The sequence below is a fragment of the Callorhinchus milii genome, unplaced genomic scaffold (assembly GCF_018977255.1).
Source record: "Callorhinchus milii isolate IMCB2004 unplaced genomic scaffold, IMCB_Cmil_1.0 Scaffold3, whole genome shotgun sequence".
In the NCBI taxonomy this organism is placed as follows: Eukaryota; Metazoa; Chordata; class Chondrichthyes; order Chimaeriformes; family Callorhinchidae; genus Callorhinchus; species Callorhinchus milii.
Genome location: NW_024704744.1, coordinates 43,663,163 through 43,677,407, shown reverse-complemented (window position 1 = coordinate 43,677,407; position 14,245 = coordinate 43,663,163). Strand labels below are relative to the sequence as shown.

The 14,245-nt window shown below is 38.0% G+C and overlaps 1 protein-coding gene across 12 annotated transcripts in view; it reads left to right on the top strand.

Annotated features, from left to right (window-relative positions):
* eya4 (EYA transcriptional coactivator and phosphatase 4) overlaps positions 1 to 14,245 on the top strand; it is a 209,906-nt gene that overhangs the window by 85,589 nt on the left and 110,072 nt on the right. The window contains exon 1 of one of the 12 annotated variants that reach the window (XM_007903514.2): positions 5,351 to 5,782. The exons of 9 other annotated variants lie outside the window; for them this stretch is intronic. The gene's annotated coding sequence lies outside the window, so the exon portion shown is untranslated. Of the gene's footprint in view, positions 1 to 5,350; positions 5,783 to 6,923; positions 7,102 to 7,751; positions 7,908 to 14,245 lie in introns of those variants that run through there. 2 more of the 12 variants (XM_007903518.2, XM_007903517.2) reach the window with 2 other exon arrangements.

The window sequence follows — 14,245 nt, the reverse complement described above, 5'->3', positions numbered from 1 at the left end:
TTACTACCTGTTTTTGTAGACAAATGCCAGAGCCATGTGAGCCAGTGAGGTCCTGCCTGCTGCCATCAGGTGAATAATCAATTAAACTGAAAGATTGCCGGTCAAGTCACAGGGAGACCCTTGCTCGTTTTCCAAGTAACATAACAGGGGCTTTAACATCCACCTGAATGGGCAGGGGAAGTTTTGTTTTAAGGTTTATTACACATAACAGCACCTGCTAGTGCTCCCCCAGTATTGAACGAGGCTGTCAGCATAGGTGATGAGCTCAAGTCAGGAGCTGGGCTTGAATCTGGAGGCCACAGTGAAACCAATGGAGCTGGGCTGGCCTTGGATTAGTCAGTATTTCCTGTCAGCTACATATGTAGGAATGATGTGTCACCTTGCTGATTTCTGAAATGCTTCTGTTGATTCTAATTCCACTTAAACAGTTCTGTTCCTCTCCAGAACTATCCACACAGTCTATTAACATATCTTTACGAAGTCAGACATTGCTTTAGAATCATTCTTAAACCAATTAAGCAGTTTTATTGATAAACTTGACCAGCAATTTCCTCTGCTCGTCCAGTCACGGGTTGCTTCAGAAAAAAAGACAATACAAGGAGCTGTTCATTGGATTATCCATTGTCTTCTGGGATATGGTTTACATGCCTGACTAACTCAACTGTAAATTGGATTTTTTTTCATCCAAACTTCATAAGCAATTTCTCTTATCATTCCATTTGTTCCTAGAGTAATTGGACAAACTGGCAACTAGCGTACATTATATTTGAGCATTATCTGGGTGGCCTCAGCAAGCTAAAGATTTAATTAGGTCTCAACCAGAACTGATAAGTGATTTCTTTCCACCAGACTCTGGATTTGGTTAAAACGGTGGTGGCCAACCTTTTTCGTCAGACACCTAAATAATTTTTTCTTTATTGAATTTATCTTAATTTATGGCCAGGCCATGGCCATCGCAGCTCAGTAAAAAGTTTTTACAAATTGAGGCCTTTCAGTAACCAAAATGATCATATTTCTAGCAACAGTGTAAAAGGCATATAATGTTGCATAAGCACCAATGGATAGCTGAGAGGTCTAAGATGCTGCTTTCAGGTCGCTGTCTCCTCTGGAGAATTGAGTTAAAATCTCACCACTGACAAAACAGTTTAGGCCCACCTCAAGACGTACTTATTTACTGCATTTTTAGTCATCTTGCCCCTCCCCAAACCCCTCAGCGTTTTGAGTCATTCTCCCACATGAAACACGCTCCATAAATCTAAATTGTTTTGTACAAACCAAAGCAAAAATATTACAACTCAGTTGTGATGATGTCCATAATTTGAAAAAGGCTTTTTACCCCTTCATTCCTTCGAAAGATACCCAAAATTTCTGTCTCCATTCATTTCAAAAGGAAGAATATATTTTTTCGAAGGATTTCCAGATGGGCTTACAGATTTGCTTCCATCATGCCTGATGCATGTGCATTTGAGAGCAATATTGTTCTGTTTTTTCAGGTCTTTGTAAGGATTATTTTAATTCCGTAAAAAATTCCGTAAAAGCCATAACAAAGAGTGCAGATGACCTTTCAAAGGAAGCACCTTTTTAGGGAGCTTGTGAGACAGAGCATGTTAAATAATACACATACCCCTGATCTGGATTGAAACCTTGCAAATCCCTATGTCATCATCAGCATCATTTAACCGATGGTGCACACATTGACATCTGGGGGACAATTCATCATTTAATTAAATTATCCTGTAATGAAATCTTCCGTAATGAGATTAATTTAAATTATTTATCAGGCACTGACACAGGTGCAAGACACTGTGAATAATAAATGAAAGATTCTGTCTGTTCTGCTTCCAAAGGCATGGCCTGCAACAGCCACTAAAATCCCTTTTATTTAACTTTATTTCTTTTATGAGATTACTCTCTTTTATTGGTGGGAGTGGGAGTAGAGAACAAATTAAATGCAGTCTTTGCTGTATTTCCCTATACAGTAGGACATGAGTCAGGCTATGGGTCATATTACTCCCCGTCAGGAAGGTGGTTTGCTTGTTTGCTGAAAGTCTCCAGGGAGAATACGTTACCGTGCCTTGCAGTAGTAACCATGGTAACAATTATATACTCTTTTTAAAAATGCAAATTTAAGGAATAGTTGTGACACTCGTGATCCGTTGTTTATATTGACTGTTGATGACTGGTTTTGCGGGAGCCTGGGAAAAATAAACTTTTGACAAGACAAAATGAAGGTCTGCGACTTTCTCACTTCTGAATGAAATGTGGTCATGTTTAAAGGATGCGCATTATCCTCATCCATTCTACCATGTGGTTGCGAAAGAGCTTGACTGATCCTGGAGTGAAAAATGTTGAGAGGAAATAAAAGAAAAATAACATCCTTAAAAGTAGCAGACAGCACTCCTGAGATAGTGCTTATAGCGCCATCTTCAGGACTGATCAGCAAGCACACATCTTGTGACTGGACGAACACTGACAAATCTTTTAAACATGTGCAAATAGAATATAAGTGTAGGTACGATTTGTGCTCCCAAACGTTTATTTGAAAACTCTTTGGCAGTTCCATGTTTCAAATCTATCCTTTAGATTTTAGTTTTAAAGTTTCTTCCTTAAAATGGACAGTAAAACCATTTGATCCACTATTAAATGTGCAGTCAGAAAGACGTACCAACATAGAGTTCATTTACTTTAGTTTAATCTAATCTGGAATACCCTTTCGAGGACCTTAACAATTAATTTTGTTCGTAAGGAATAATCTCATTTCAATGTACTTGGACATCTTAAAAAAACAGTCACAATTCCAGAATGCTGCTGTTTGACAGGATAGATGTTGAAAATACATTATTTAACTTGAGAGGAAATTAAGTTTTGTTTTGCTTCACTTGGCTCTCTCTTCATTTAATGTTTCATGTTACCCAGAATGCCAGAAAATCTCTGTTTTAAGACTCACATCCAACCATTGGAGTCCTGTAGCTCAGTGGTTAGAGCTCTCGTCTTGCAAGCGAGACACCTGGGTTCAATTCCAGGCAGTGCGAAACCTTGGGCAAGTTTCCTTACTCCACACACCTAATAATAATCCCTCAAAAAAAAACACAATAACAAATTGGTCATTTTCAATCCACGACTGTTTGTGGGACGCTGTTGTGCGTAATTGGCTGCCGCGTTTCGCCCACAAATATACGGTCAATTCATTTTACAGCATATTCTGTGAAGCATTTTGAGACGTCTAGAAGATGTGAAAAGCGCTATATCAAATTCAAGAATTATTATTATTTATAATTGTGTCATTTTGCTGAGCCAAATGAATGGTGGACAGTAAATATTTTAACAAATCAGTAAATTTGAACTATTCATCCTTTTTAAGATGTGTCATATGTCTGCCAAGTTTCACGCAGCTTCAAAGCAAGGACAGCAAGATAGACTTTAACTCTCATTCAGGGAGAGGAGTCTGTGTGGAGGAGTGGGGTGGGTGAAGGGAGTAAAATGGATGGTGCTTAAACCAAGCACAGCACCACTAGAAGTGGAAATAGACATTTGGCTAAATGCAAGGAAATTCCATAAATGTCTTAGTTTTGCCTGTATTCCATTAGGTTTCTGGCAGTATCTTTGAGTACTTGGCCAGCACTGATGTTTACCTGTGTGCTGTTGAAGAAATATGACAAGGGCTGACGCTAATAGCATTCTAATTTTTTTTTAGTAGTCTAGGTATTTCCTGAAGGGATCGGCGCTCTCAGACAAAAATGCTTCTTTCTGCAGACGGGTGACTGTAGAACTGTGTTTTCACAACACAGTTTGCAGATTTGCCCACCAGTCCTGGCTGGAGCAGTGCTTGTTTGCTGCCTCTTTCAATGCTGGGGTTTGCTGTAAAACTAATTGAATGGCATGTGCTGCATGTGAACTCGCCTTTTGCTCACAGGTGATGTACTGGTGTTTTTTCCTCTCTTCTCCCTTTCTTATATTGTATCAGCTTTTATTTGTTGCTATGGTCAGCACCTTTAATGTAAGTGGTGTGCCACAAATCAGTCAGACAATTGTGTCTAAATCTATCCTTGCACGGAGTTGATTCTTTACACATAAACATGTGGGAATACCTTTAAAACAGACTGTGGTTCCGCCAGGTTGGAACCTAGCTCACACTTAAGCGTTGTACACTGAATCTATTGTTTCAATTTCTGCAGTGTGAAATTAGTTTTATTGCTGGGGGATAGGCTGATGTGTAACAGAAATAACCATGGAATAAACATTTTAGTTAACCAAGTTTAAATCTTTGCTTAATTCAGCAAAAAGTTATCCTCGCCACTCTTGTGGTTGAATATGTTATGTGGTGTTTTTTTGGGGAAAAAAAATCTGCGGCACATTTTAAGTTTTTTCAGCCTCCCAAGATCCTTTCTAATAATAAAGTGCTTGAGTTGTCAAAGTGACGGCACAGATGTTCTAATCTGTACTGACACGGCTTCCTAACCCACGACATCAATCATATGTTATTAGCTTTAATAGAGCTTGGCCACTTTCCGTCACTTAAACATTGCAGTGGTGACAAAAGTGAACCAAAAATGTGCTGCAGGTGTAACCTTCACTCAAAGCCCCGTCATGACAGCTATCTCCGTGATCTCTCAGATGGAGGAAGGGTGCCACCTTCAGTCCCGTCTCTCCTTTGTTTGGTCAGTGGATGGTGATTTTTCTCTTGGGTTGATTAACTATGATATTTGTACCCATTCCATCCCACAAGATTGTTAATAAATGCTCTGTTAGCATCATGGAACCTGGCAGCTCTGTCAGATGAGCACCTCTGGTATACTTCATTTCTGATTGCTTTTTGCTCTTAAATTGCGAGTGATCTTTTGAAACTACCATTTGAAGAAAGCTTATTGCTCCTTTTGTCATTTGACAGTTTTTCTTGCGCGAATCTAACAACAGAATCCCAATTTCTTCTAAAACTCAACGTGTCATTTTTTCTTAAAACAGTGAAATTAATCCATTGATTTAGTCGTCCAGCTTACATTTAGCCTTGCTATTTGTGAAAGCTTAAAGAGCATGACATTATTTTAGGTGTTTTCTACAATTTATAAATGATTCGAGATTACGAAATTACAAAATGGAGCTCGCCTTCTTTAAGGGAAAAAAAGAATAGCAAAGAAAATTAGATGTTAATAGGGCTGAATCGAAAGGGAGATGTTGAATTTCATATTATGTCTTTCCAATTTTTCACTGGCTCTGTGTAAGTAAGCTGTGTTACATTCTTGGGAAAAACATTCAGAATTCCCGTCTGTTAATGGAACCTCACATGCCAGAGAGCAGATGCGTCACAAAGTGACAGCAGGCTAGCACAGGCTGGGGTTGTGGCTTCACCAAATGAGCCCTGGATAAATGCAGCACATTATAGATCCAGTGAAAGACAGGAGCTGTTGACGAGGTGACCTCTGAGTGTAAGTCAGCTTGCTATAAACAGAAGAGTGTGGAAAGCTATTGGTCAGCCTGAAACTTGTTTACTATTCCGACTATCCTCATGGTAAACTTAAATCAACAGTGCTGAACTTCGGAACTCAGCCACAGCTTTAAAAAAGAAGAAATTGTTCAGAGTAAATTTTTTTTTAAAAATACCTTTGGGAAAATAATTGCTGTTGAGTTCAGAAACCGCTCCATATCTGCAACTTTAAGCTGGTGACCGACTGAGTTACGAACGAAAGGAAGAAAGAAAAAAAGGCAGATTCAGTATCTTCGTTGCAGAGGTGAAAGCAAAATGAAAGTGTCAAAGTTTTAACTGGAGACCTCTTAGGCCTTTCTGGTAAGATCTTACGTTATATCGTTTCATTTTGTTTTCATTAAAACAGTGAGACTATTGTTCTGTGTGTTCTTTTCTTAATGCCGTATAATTAACACCATACCTGAGAAGAATTAATTATGTTATGTTAGGGGAATTCAAGTTGAAGTAGATGAAATATCGCCATTGTCATTCCAAGAGCTACGATATTAATTGTCAGTTTCTTTAATTCAGTAAAGAAAATGGCTTAAGCGCTTTGTCAATTCACTTCTGGGGAACTGAAAAGTTATTGTGAGGTTGCTGGTGTTCTTCAGTATACGCTTCCATGCGGTTTCTTAATGAAAGACAAGCTTGTGTTATACAGATAAGTTACAGTATTTGTACGTCAGGAGCTTCCTGCTGCTGCTGAGTTACAGATCTTTTTTTTAAGTTAGCCGTACAATGACATTTTTACTTGACACATTCAGAATCAGAGTCCATGAGCTATGCTTTTCAGTGCGTTCATTTTGATGATTTTTTTCTGTTTTGTATTGGAAGGAATTATGGCTTACAGCTAATGTTCTTTGAAAAGGTGGATTTTATTTTATTGTCGGGAGGCAGTCTAGTACATTATTCAGTAAAGCTGAGTTCTAGAATGGTTCTTGCTGATTCAGTGCTCAGTGGAAAGTAATGAGCAAAACAACCTGTTTTTTGTGCTCTCTTTATCTGTAACGGAGTTTCATGGCAATTTGTTAGAAGGAAGTCAAGAACTACAGAGGAAAGAATAAATTACAAATCATCACAGAAAGCATAGCAGGCCTAAAAATTAAAACTGAAGTGTTTAATAAAAAATAATTTAATTTATTTGTGCATCTATGTTTTAAAACAAATCAGCTCTTAAATTGGTTTTGAACAATTTCTGCCGCTGAAGTGAGATAATTTGCTACAGTTTAGTTTGTCTGGCAAAGAACCAGCCTTCTCCATCTTTGATTGCTTGTTTGTGAGCAAATAGCAATAACCTTCTAGCAAATTCTGGTTGTCCGAAATGTTACTGTTGCGTTGAGGGATCCATACCTGTTAAACATCAGGTTCAGTTTTAAGAGCCACCGTCAGTGTCAGTCCCTTGCAATCTGAGGCCATCTCATGAGTTGGCAAAATGTTTGCTGACTTCTTGAATATCTGCTTCATTCACGGGGCAGCAAGTGAGAGGTTACCATAGGAGTGTCTCATTATTAGTCTTGTAGAGGGAACGGAACACCACAGACTGGGCTCTTCAGTGTCTGAAATCAGATTCCCCCCTCCCCTCCCCTTCAAGGCTTTGGATTGTTTTGAGAACCTGACTTCTGTTTTCATTGCAATAACAGGTATGGTAGTGTGTAAACTGAGGAAGGTTTTCCTGTCTGATTTAATTCTGTAGCCGAGTGCCTCAAAACTACGGAGCTCCTGTACGGGGTTAGATTAATGCTTGCTGTGCTTGTAGGCAGGGCTGCATTTTCAGACTTTGGAATCTGATTCTTACTCGTTCTCCTATTAAAGTACAACTCACATTTTGCTGCAGAGAAAAGATTCTTAGACGAGTGTTAAAAATACCAGGCATTGTTTTGTTTTCTCTCTCGAAAGGATTGTGAGTGTGTAAATGACTGCAGGAGACCGTGGTGAGACGAGTGTGCTTAACATTAGACACCTACAGTCAATTTATAACGCAGCTTGATTGAGATTGTTTGTTGTGGAGGGTGGGTGGAAGACTGTCTATAGTTGCAATTTGGCTTCTTTCATTTAACAAGTAAACCTGATTAAGTTCAGCTTACATTTGTAAAATTTCTCATGGTGTTTCAGTGCTTCAACTTTTTTTATAAGCAAAAGAAAAAATTCCCCATACTCGGTTTGAGGAACAGTATGTGTATCAAGGGCTTTATTGATTTATTTTTCTTGTGGGAAAGTAGATGCTGTCAGGGTTTTGCCCAATTCTAAAAGAAGTGTTAATTCATTGTCTTATTTCTTTGAAAATACCAAGCGGTTCTTTTTCCCGACACCAAAGCTTTCGATTGCTGTGAAACTAACTGGTGAGGATTGCAGGAGTAAAAGAAAAACACAAAAAAAACAAGCACACACTGGAAATTTGAACTAAAACCTGCAAATCCCCAGCAGGTTGATCTGCACATTTAAAGAGGTGAGCATTTTGAGTTTGACACTGACTGGTTAGAAGTTGCAGTTGTTGAATGTCATTTGTAAAGTTACATTTAACCGTTACATCTGATACAGCGAAGTGAAAGCTACTGTGGGGTGGAAAACAATTGTTAGGGAATGAAAATATGTACACAGAAATCTGTGTTTAGCGTGATTAAAAACTGTAGTTCTAATAAACCCTGGATAGGATTGGATTAACTCTTGTAGAAAGAGGATGTTGCTGATTTTCTGGAAGGCAGTGATGTATCACAATACGCTGATTTGGTAATTGGACAATTTAAAAAATATTCTGACATATCACACATGTGAAACCATTAATCCAACTGTTTACCAAGAAAATTAATCCTCCTTTTAGCTTCGGTTAAGGGTTCTTCAGCCATGGTTCATTTCCATTTATCACAATGACTCTGTTCAGCTACTATCACAACTGTGAGAAAGCTAAGTTATCTTCGTTAGTTTGAAATGTACGAATAGCAAAGCATTATGATTTTTTTTACAGTACTAATATTGCACTTGCTCGGACATAAGGGGAGTTCATTTTTTGCACGTAACTCACACAGACGCTGTGTTTGAAGAGAAGAGCCTAATCCTGTATAACACTTAACTTGTGGCTGAAGTATGGTTATGCTTCAGGATTAGTCTGCGCATTGAGCTCTGTTAATTCTTTTAATTCCGTTGAAAGCATTCATCCTGTTCCATCTGTCGGATACATGTGTTTTTTTTAAATATGTAAACTGATGTGGAATTTGAAAATGTAATTTTTTTAAAAAGAACTCTACATAACGCAAGACTGAAAACATTTACTTCAATCTCCTCTGTAGGTTTATGCTATTGAACTAATTAAGTAAAGGTTACACCAGAAGAGGCAAACCAAGCTGGAAATTCACAGAGAGCTTTGAAACTGCTGCTTGATGGTTTAATTGATTTATAGTTGCTCAGATAATACTGTGTATTCCCACACTTGCTGCAGTCTTATCGAGCTGAGCATTTTAAGTACAGTATATTGACAGAGTTGCATCTACAGTTATTTGAAAATTACTTTGGATTAGTTACCTTTTGGGTTTTTCATTTTTTATAATTGTTTTCCTGGTTTATAATTGTAATAATTCTTTACATGTAGCTATTTTTGTTCGAATTGGATCAAACAATTGCAATTACAAAACTGTTGTATTTAAGTAAAGTTATGCTATTTGTGAGCTTTATTTTGGAAAAATAAATTGATGCTTAAAAAAGGTACCTTATTAATGTAAGAGCTCTTAAAAAGTTGGCATTTTACACTCTTTCATTTAAACCTATTTTAGCAAGCTTCCAAGAGGTGTTGTGTGCTGACTGTAACAGACAAATTCCCGAGTACGATTGAGATTAACGGATGATTTTCGAGGGAATGGATAGGTCTTTTTATGATCTGCTGAAGGTGGCTTAGTGAACAATTTACAAAGGAAATGTACCGCACATAAACCAAAGGTATTTGTAACAATTTGTTCTGGTTGAAATGAAGAGACCGCTTGTTGGTTTCTAGGTTGCAGTACCTATGTTGGATACAGCCGACTGACCAACTGACCGACTGCTGTCTTTTATACTCTACGGCAGCTCTGTGGCGATCGGTCGCAACCAATCTAATTAAAACTGCTCACAGAAATGGTAATGTGCAGTGAATTGAAGAATCGCATTGTCAGAAAGTACCTTGTAAGAAACAATATAATTCCTTTGCAAGAATAACCACATTATGCTTGCATGACAGAGGTGAACGTTTCAGTGGAAAATCTGCAATAAAGGCTCTGCTTCTCTTCAGGTGACTTGTTGATTCTCTCCGGCTCTTTATCAAGGCTTCTATCCAATGAATTTTTTTGATGAATTTTGTTAGAAAACTCAGCAATAAATATATGCGTTTTGTGCACTTACAAGGCATTAACCTCTTCAATCCCCTGAATAAATGCTGAGGATGTGAGCGGAGGTCCTGTAGTTGGTAGTACACAGAGGCTCAGTGCACTTGAGTACGCCCAGGTTATGCACAATGCAGTATTGCAATATACAGTATCTGCTGAGACTTAATTCAGATGCTGCTTTTACAAAATCGTTGGACTTTCTGTTGGGGAGATAAATGTAGCAGCTCAGTACACAACAGTCAGTTTATTTGTGGCATATATTTTTACTGTGTGGGAAGAATTTGATTTGCTTGTAGTAAAATCTAATTGAAGTCGCCAATGTACGTGACAAGTTTTATGCAGTTCACATAACACTGTTATTTTTTGTTGTGCTTGACGTGTAATTTCATTGTGCAGCACAGTGACTAACAGGGAGCAAGGCAAAGCTTTTTTGTTTTCGGGTTTAGAACACAAGAAGACATGATTCATTGGATCCACGCCACTTCACAGACAATGTGAAGCCACCCTTTATGAACTCCACCCCATCTATTCTGTCTCTCAGGGGAATATCCCTGGTTTCCTAACATATTTAAAAATATCCATACAATCCCCACATCTATACCATTCAATCCTTCCTTTCTTCCACAGATACAATTTCTTTTTCCCGCTCCCCAAAATATATATTTTAAACCTGTACAATACGAATGTGCTCTAGCACTTAGACCCTTGGGAGTTCCAGGGTATTCTCCTCTGGCTACTTTAAGATTCACTGCACTGAAACCACTCAAATGTCAGAAGCAGAGTTATTACTCTTAATATTAACCATACACAGTACTGCCGAAATAAATACTTCAAATTGCTTTTATAAAAAGACTTGAACACCTTATTTCCTTTCACCCTAAGTTTTGTTTTCCATAATTTCTTCCAATTCTGTCTCTCCTATTTTCTTATTTTAATGTTGCTTTATTTGAAGTTAATATTCCCATTCTTACTTGTTTTACCACTTTTTACCTATAATTTAAAACTTCATAAACTATTTTGCCAGCACCTTCAGGATATCCCACCCTACTTTCTGAATGATTATATCCTGGAAAAAGCAGGATTTGATGGACGCTTTATGTGTTACAATTTCTAATAAATTTGTGTTGTATCGATTATTAATAATTTAAGAATAAAGGTGACTCATTCCCAAGGCCAACCTCCCTCATGTTTTGAGCCAAAAATTTTACAGTATTTTTAAGTCAGCAAAGGCCCTGTGTTAAGTATCTTTCTTTCTTGTGTCCGAGACATTTCAGTTGATGACATTCACGCAACTTCTGTTTTAAAATTGATGGATTCAAAAAATGATCAAAAGCAACGAAATATATATCTTCTCATGTAGCTTGTAGTGTCACGGGGCAGTTTTGTCAAGAAATACTCAAGGATCAAATTCAGTTGTAAAAAGTAAAGTTGAGTTAATCTTGTGCCTCAATACAAAATGAAAACTTTTGTGAAAACTATGATCCCTAATTATTTACTTAATCCTTTGCTGTCATGAGAAAAATAAATCTTATTCAGAAGGTTATTACTTTAACCCTTTACTTCAGCGAAGTCACTTCAGCGCATCATAACATTGCTTCTGGTAAAACTTAATATTGAATAGGAAAATTATAGAACCAGCTAGCTAACCAATAAAATATTTAGCATGTTAGCCTCCAGTCTTAAAACCCTATTCCTAACCCTCCAGGCTAACATTTATTCCACTGAGGTGTATACTTAATATAGCTGCTGTAAACTTGGTGTGACATTCATAGTGTTTCTGGTTCTAAGAATTATTTGTTTCAGAAATCAGAGACATTATCCCATTCTATTGGCCTGGATTTGAACCATCCTGAACCAGGAGGTGAAGGGCAGTGTTCTAATTCTGTATTACCCAGTATGCCATAAACTATTAATACTCACTGCTCCATATACTGTTAAAATTTCTACTGTCAAGGAAGAATGAATAACAAAGTAATTAACCTACCTTTTTGACTAACGGTTAATAAACTGTGAGTCAACCTCACTCAGTTTGTAGCACCCTCATATCTGAATCAGAAGGTTGTGGGTTCAAGCAACAATGATATTTAAACAACAATGAAATCTATCTTAAATTATTCTTTGTATAATATTTGGCTAATGATAATGGCAATGCTCCATTTGATACAGCACCTTTCACTTTGGGAGGACTCCTCAAAGCGTTTCACAGGATTTACTGTAAATTTTAGTAATTGTGTCATGTGTGGGCTAATGATGGTTTTAGCAATATATTATTCTGACTTGAATCTGCATCAGAAGAGTCACCAAAATTGCATTGGTAGTACAGTATATGCTTAAACAAGGATATAACAGGTAAAGGCAGAGTGGTCTGTGTTCGATGATGAAAAGCCTAGCTGTGTAAGGAGCAATATAGATGGAGTTCTTGAGGGGCACAAAGTGTTGTATTTTCACATAACATGCTTTGTGTAGAGTCTTATTGCCCCAGGTAGTTTCTCTGCAGAGGCATTAACTTGGTCATGCAACACTTCAAAATGAAATGTTTTTAGATCAACAGGAACTACTATATGTTAATTGAATAGCGCTCTGGGATGCTACCTTGCATGAGGGGTGCTATATAAATGCAAGTTTATATGTGGAGTCCTGTAGCTCAGTGGTTAGAGCACTCGCTTTGCAAGCGAGAGACCTGAATACAATTCCAGGCAGAGGGCGAAACCTTGGGCAAGTTTCCTTATTCCACACGCCTAATAATAATCCCTCCAAAACCAAAAACAATAATAAGTTGGTCATTTTCAATCTACGACTGTTTGTGGGACATTGCTGTGCGCAATTGGCTGCCGCGTTCGCCCACAAATATACAGTCAATTCACTTTACAGCGTGTTCTGTGAAGCGCTTTGGGACGTCCTCCCCATGTGAAAAGCACTATATCAAATGCAAGGATTATTATTATTAAGTTGTTGTTCAATGGGTTGTGCGAACTATTAGTTAATGAGTGTTGAAGATGAGCTTCAGCATCTGAAGTTACAATTATTTGTTGCTTCAGGAGGTGCTGTGTGGTGCTTCACAAAATAAATAGAAACTTGTCATTTAATTTGCTAATATTGTTCCCTGTGCTGTGTAGTAAGACTGTTCACACACTTGATTGACAGTTGTCTTCTTCCTAAAAGTGAGGGAAGCATTAAATCTAGGCCTTTAGCAAATTCTTTTCAGATATTTCATCCTAGTAAGAACCAGGATTAGTTAAGTGCCGGATTTCTGGTGAGGATCATGACCCTGTTTTGTTTGGCAGGTCATAGCTAATGGAGAATCCTAGCTTAACCTTGTGGCCACAGCATTCCAATATCTCATGAAGGATGATGTGCAAAGGAATGGGTGTAAATTATAATGGGGAGTCGATTTAAATCTCTCCTATATCATTACATCTACTGTAAGTCCATTGGTTAAAAACAAGCAAGCAAAAAATAGATACAGTGATCCGCTTTGATTATCTGTCAGGCAGAAATTTTAACAACATTCTCAGAACGGCTGAAATAAATAAACTTTGATAGATTTTTTGTTCTGGAACACATCAACAACTTAAGTTTATATCGTGCCTTTCAACGTCGGGAGGACGTCCAAAGGTGTCATGTTGGGACACAAAATGATCACTTCGAGTTGCATTGCCGCAGAGTTCTGCTGCAGGTCGGTGTGGTGGGACATATCTGATTATTGGCAGGATTCAGTATTTGTGAAAAAAAAGTCTTTCATGGCTGATTTTACATCATGGTGAGGTTAAACATATACAAGCCCACAGTGTTCATTTTGAGTCATTTGAAAGAGCGGTTTCATGCCACATGAGTCCTGTGTGTTGCCAAATCTGACTTGTTTGTCCCAGATTAACCCTGGTGAAATTCAATAACCACTGGATATTTTATATATGTATTTTAGTACCTGTATGGTCTCTGAAACTTTATATTCAGAGAATGAGATCTCTTCAAAGAAATTGTTTGTGGAATAACGAGCACCGCCGATGAAAAGTAGTGGTCTCATTGGGTGGTCCAGATGAGGTCGGTGGGAGCAAAGCTGGAGCAGTTTAGTTCTGACATCCGAACCTCGAGGTGAGATTGTTGTCTTGAAACCACACCTTTTACTACTCTGCTAATGTATTTTCTTTAAGAATATATGGGGTAACCCCATTTTAACACAATGGTTTGAGGGACCCCACGATGTAACAGATCTGCAAAATGAAACGGTGTTGGTCCCTTATGACTTCCGTCCAGCACTTGTGAGCAGTGCCCAGGAAACTGGCTGGTCAGACATCACCGTTCTTGCAAGAGTTTCTAGCAGAGAAAGCCGGGCGATTTTGCATCAGAAATCTTCCACAGTTCCAGTAAATGTGGGTCCAAGGAGATACAAGATATAAGTTGACTTGTGCCCTATGGGGACGTTATAAATGGTTCA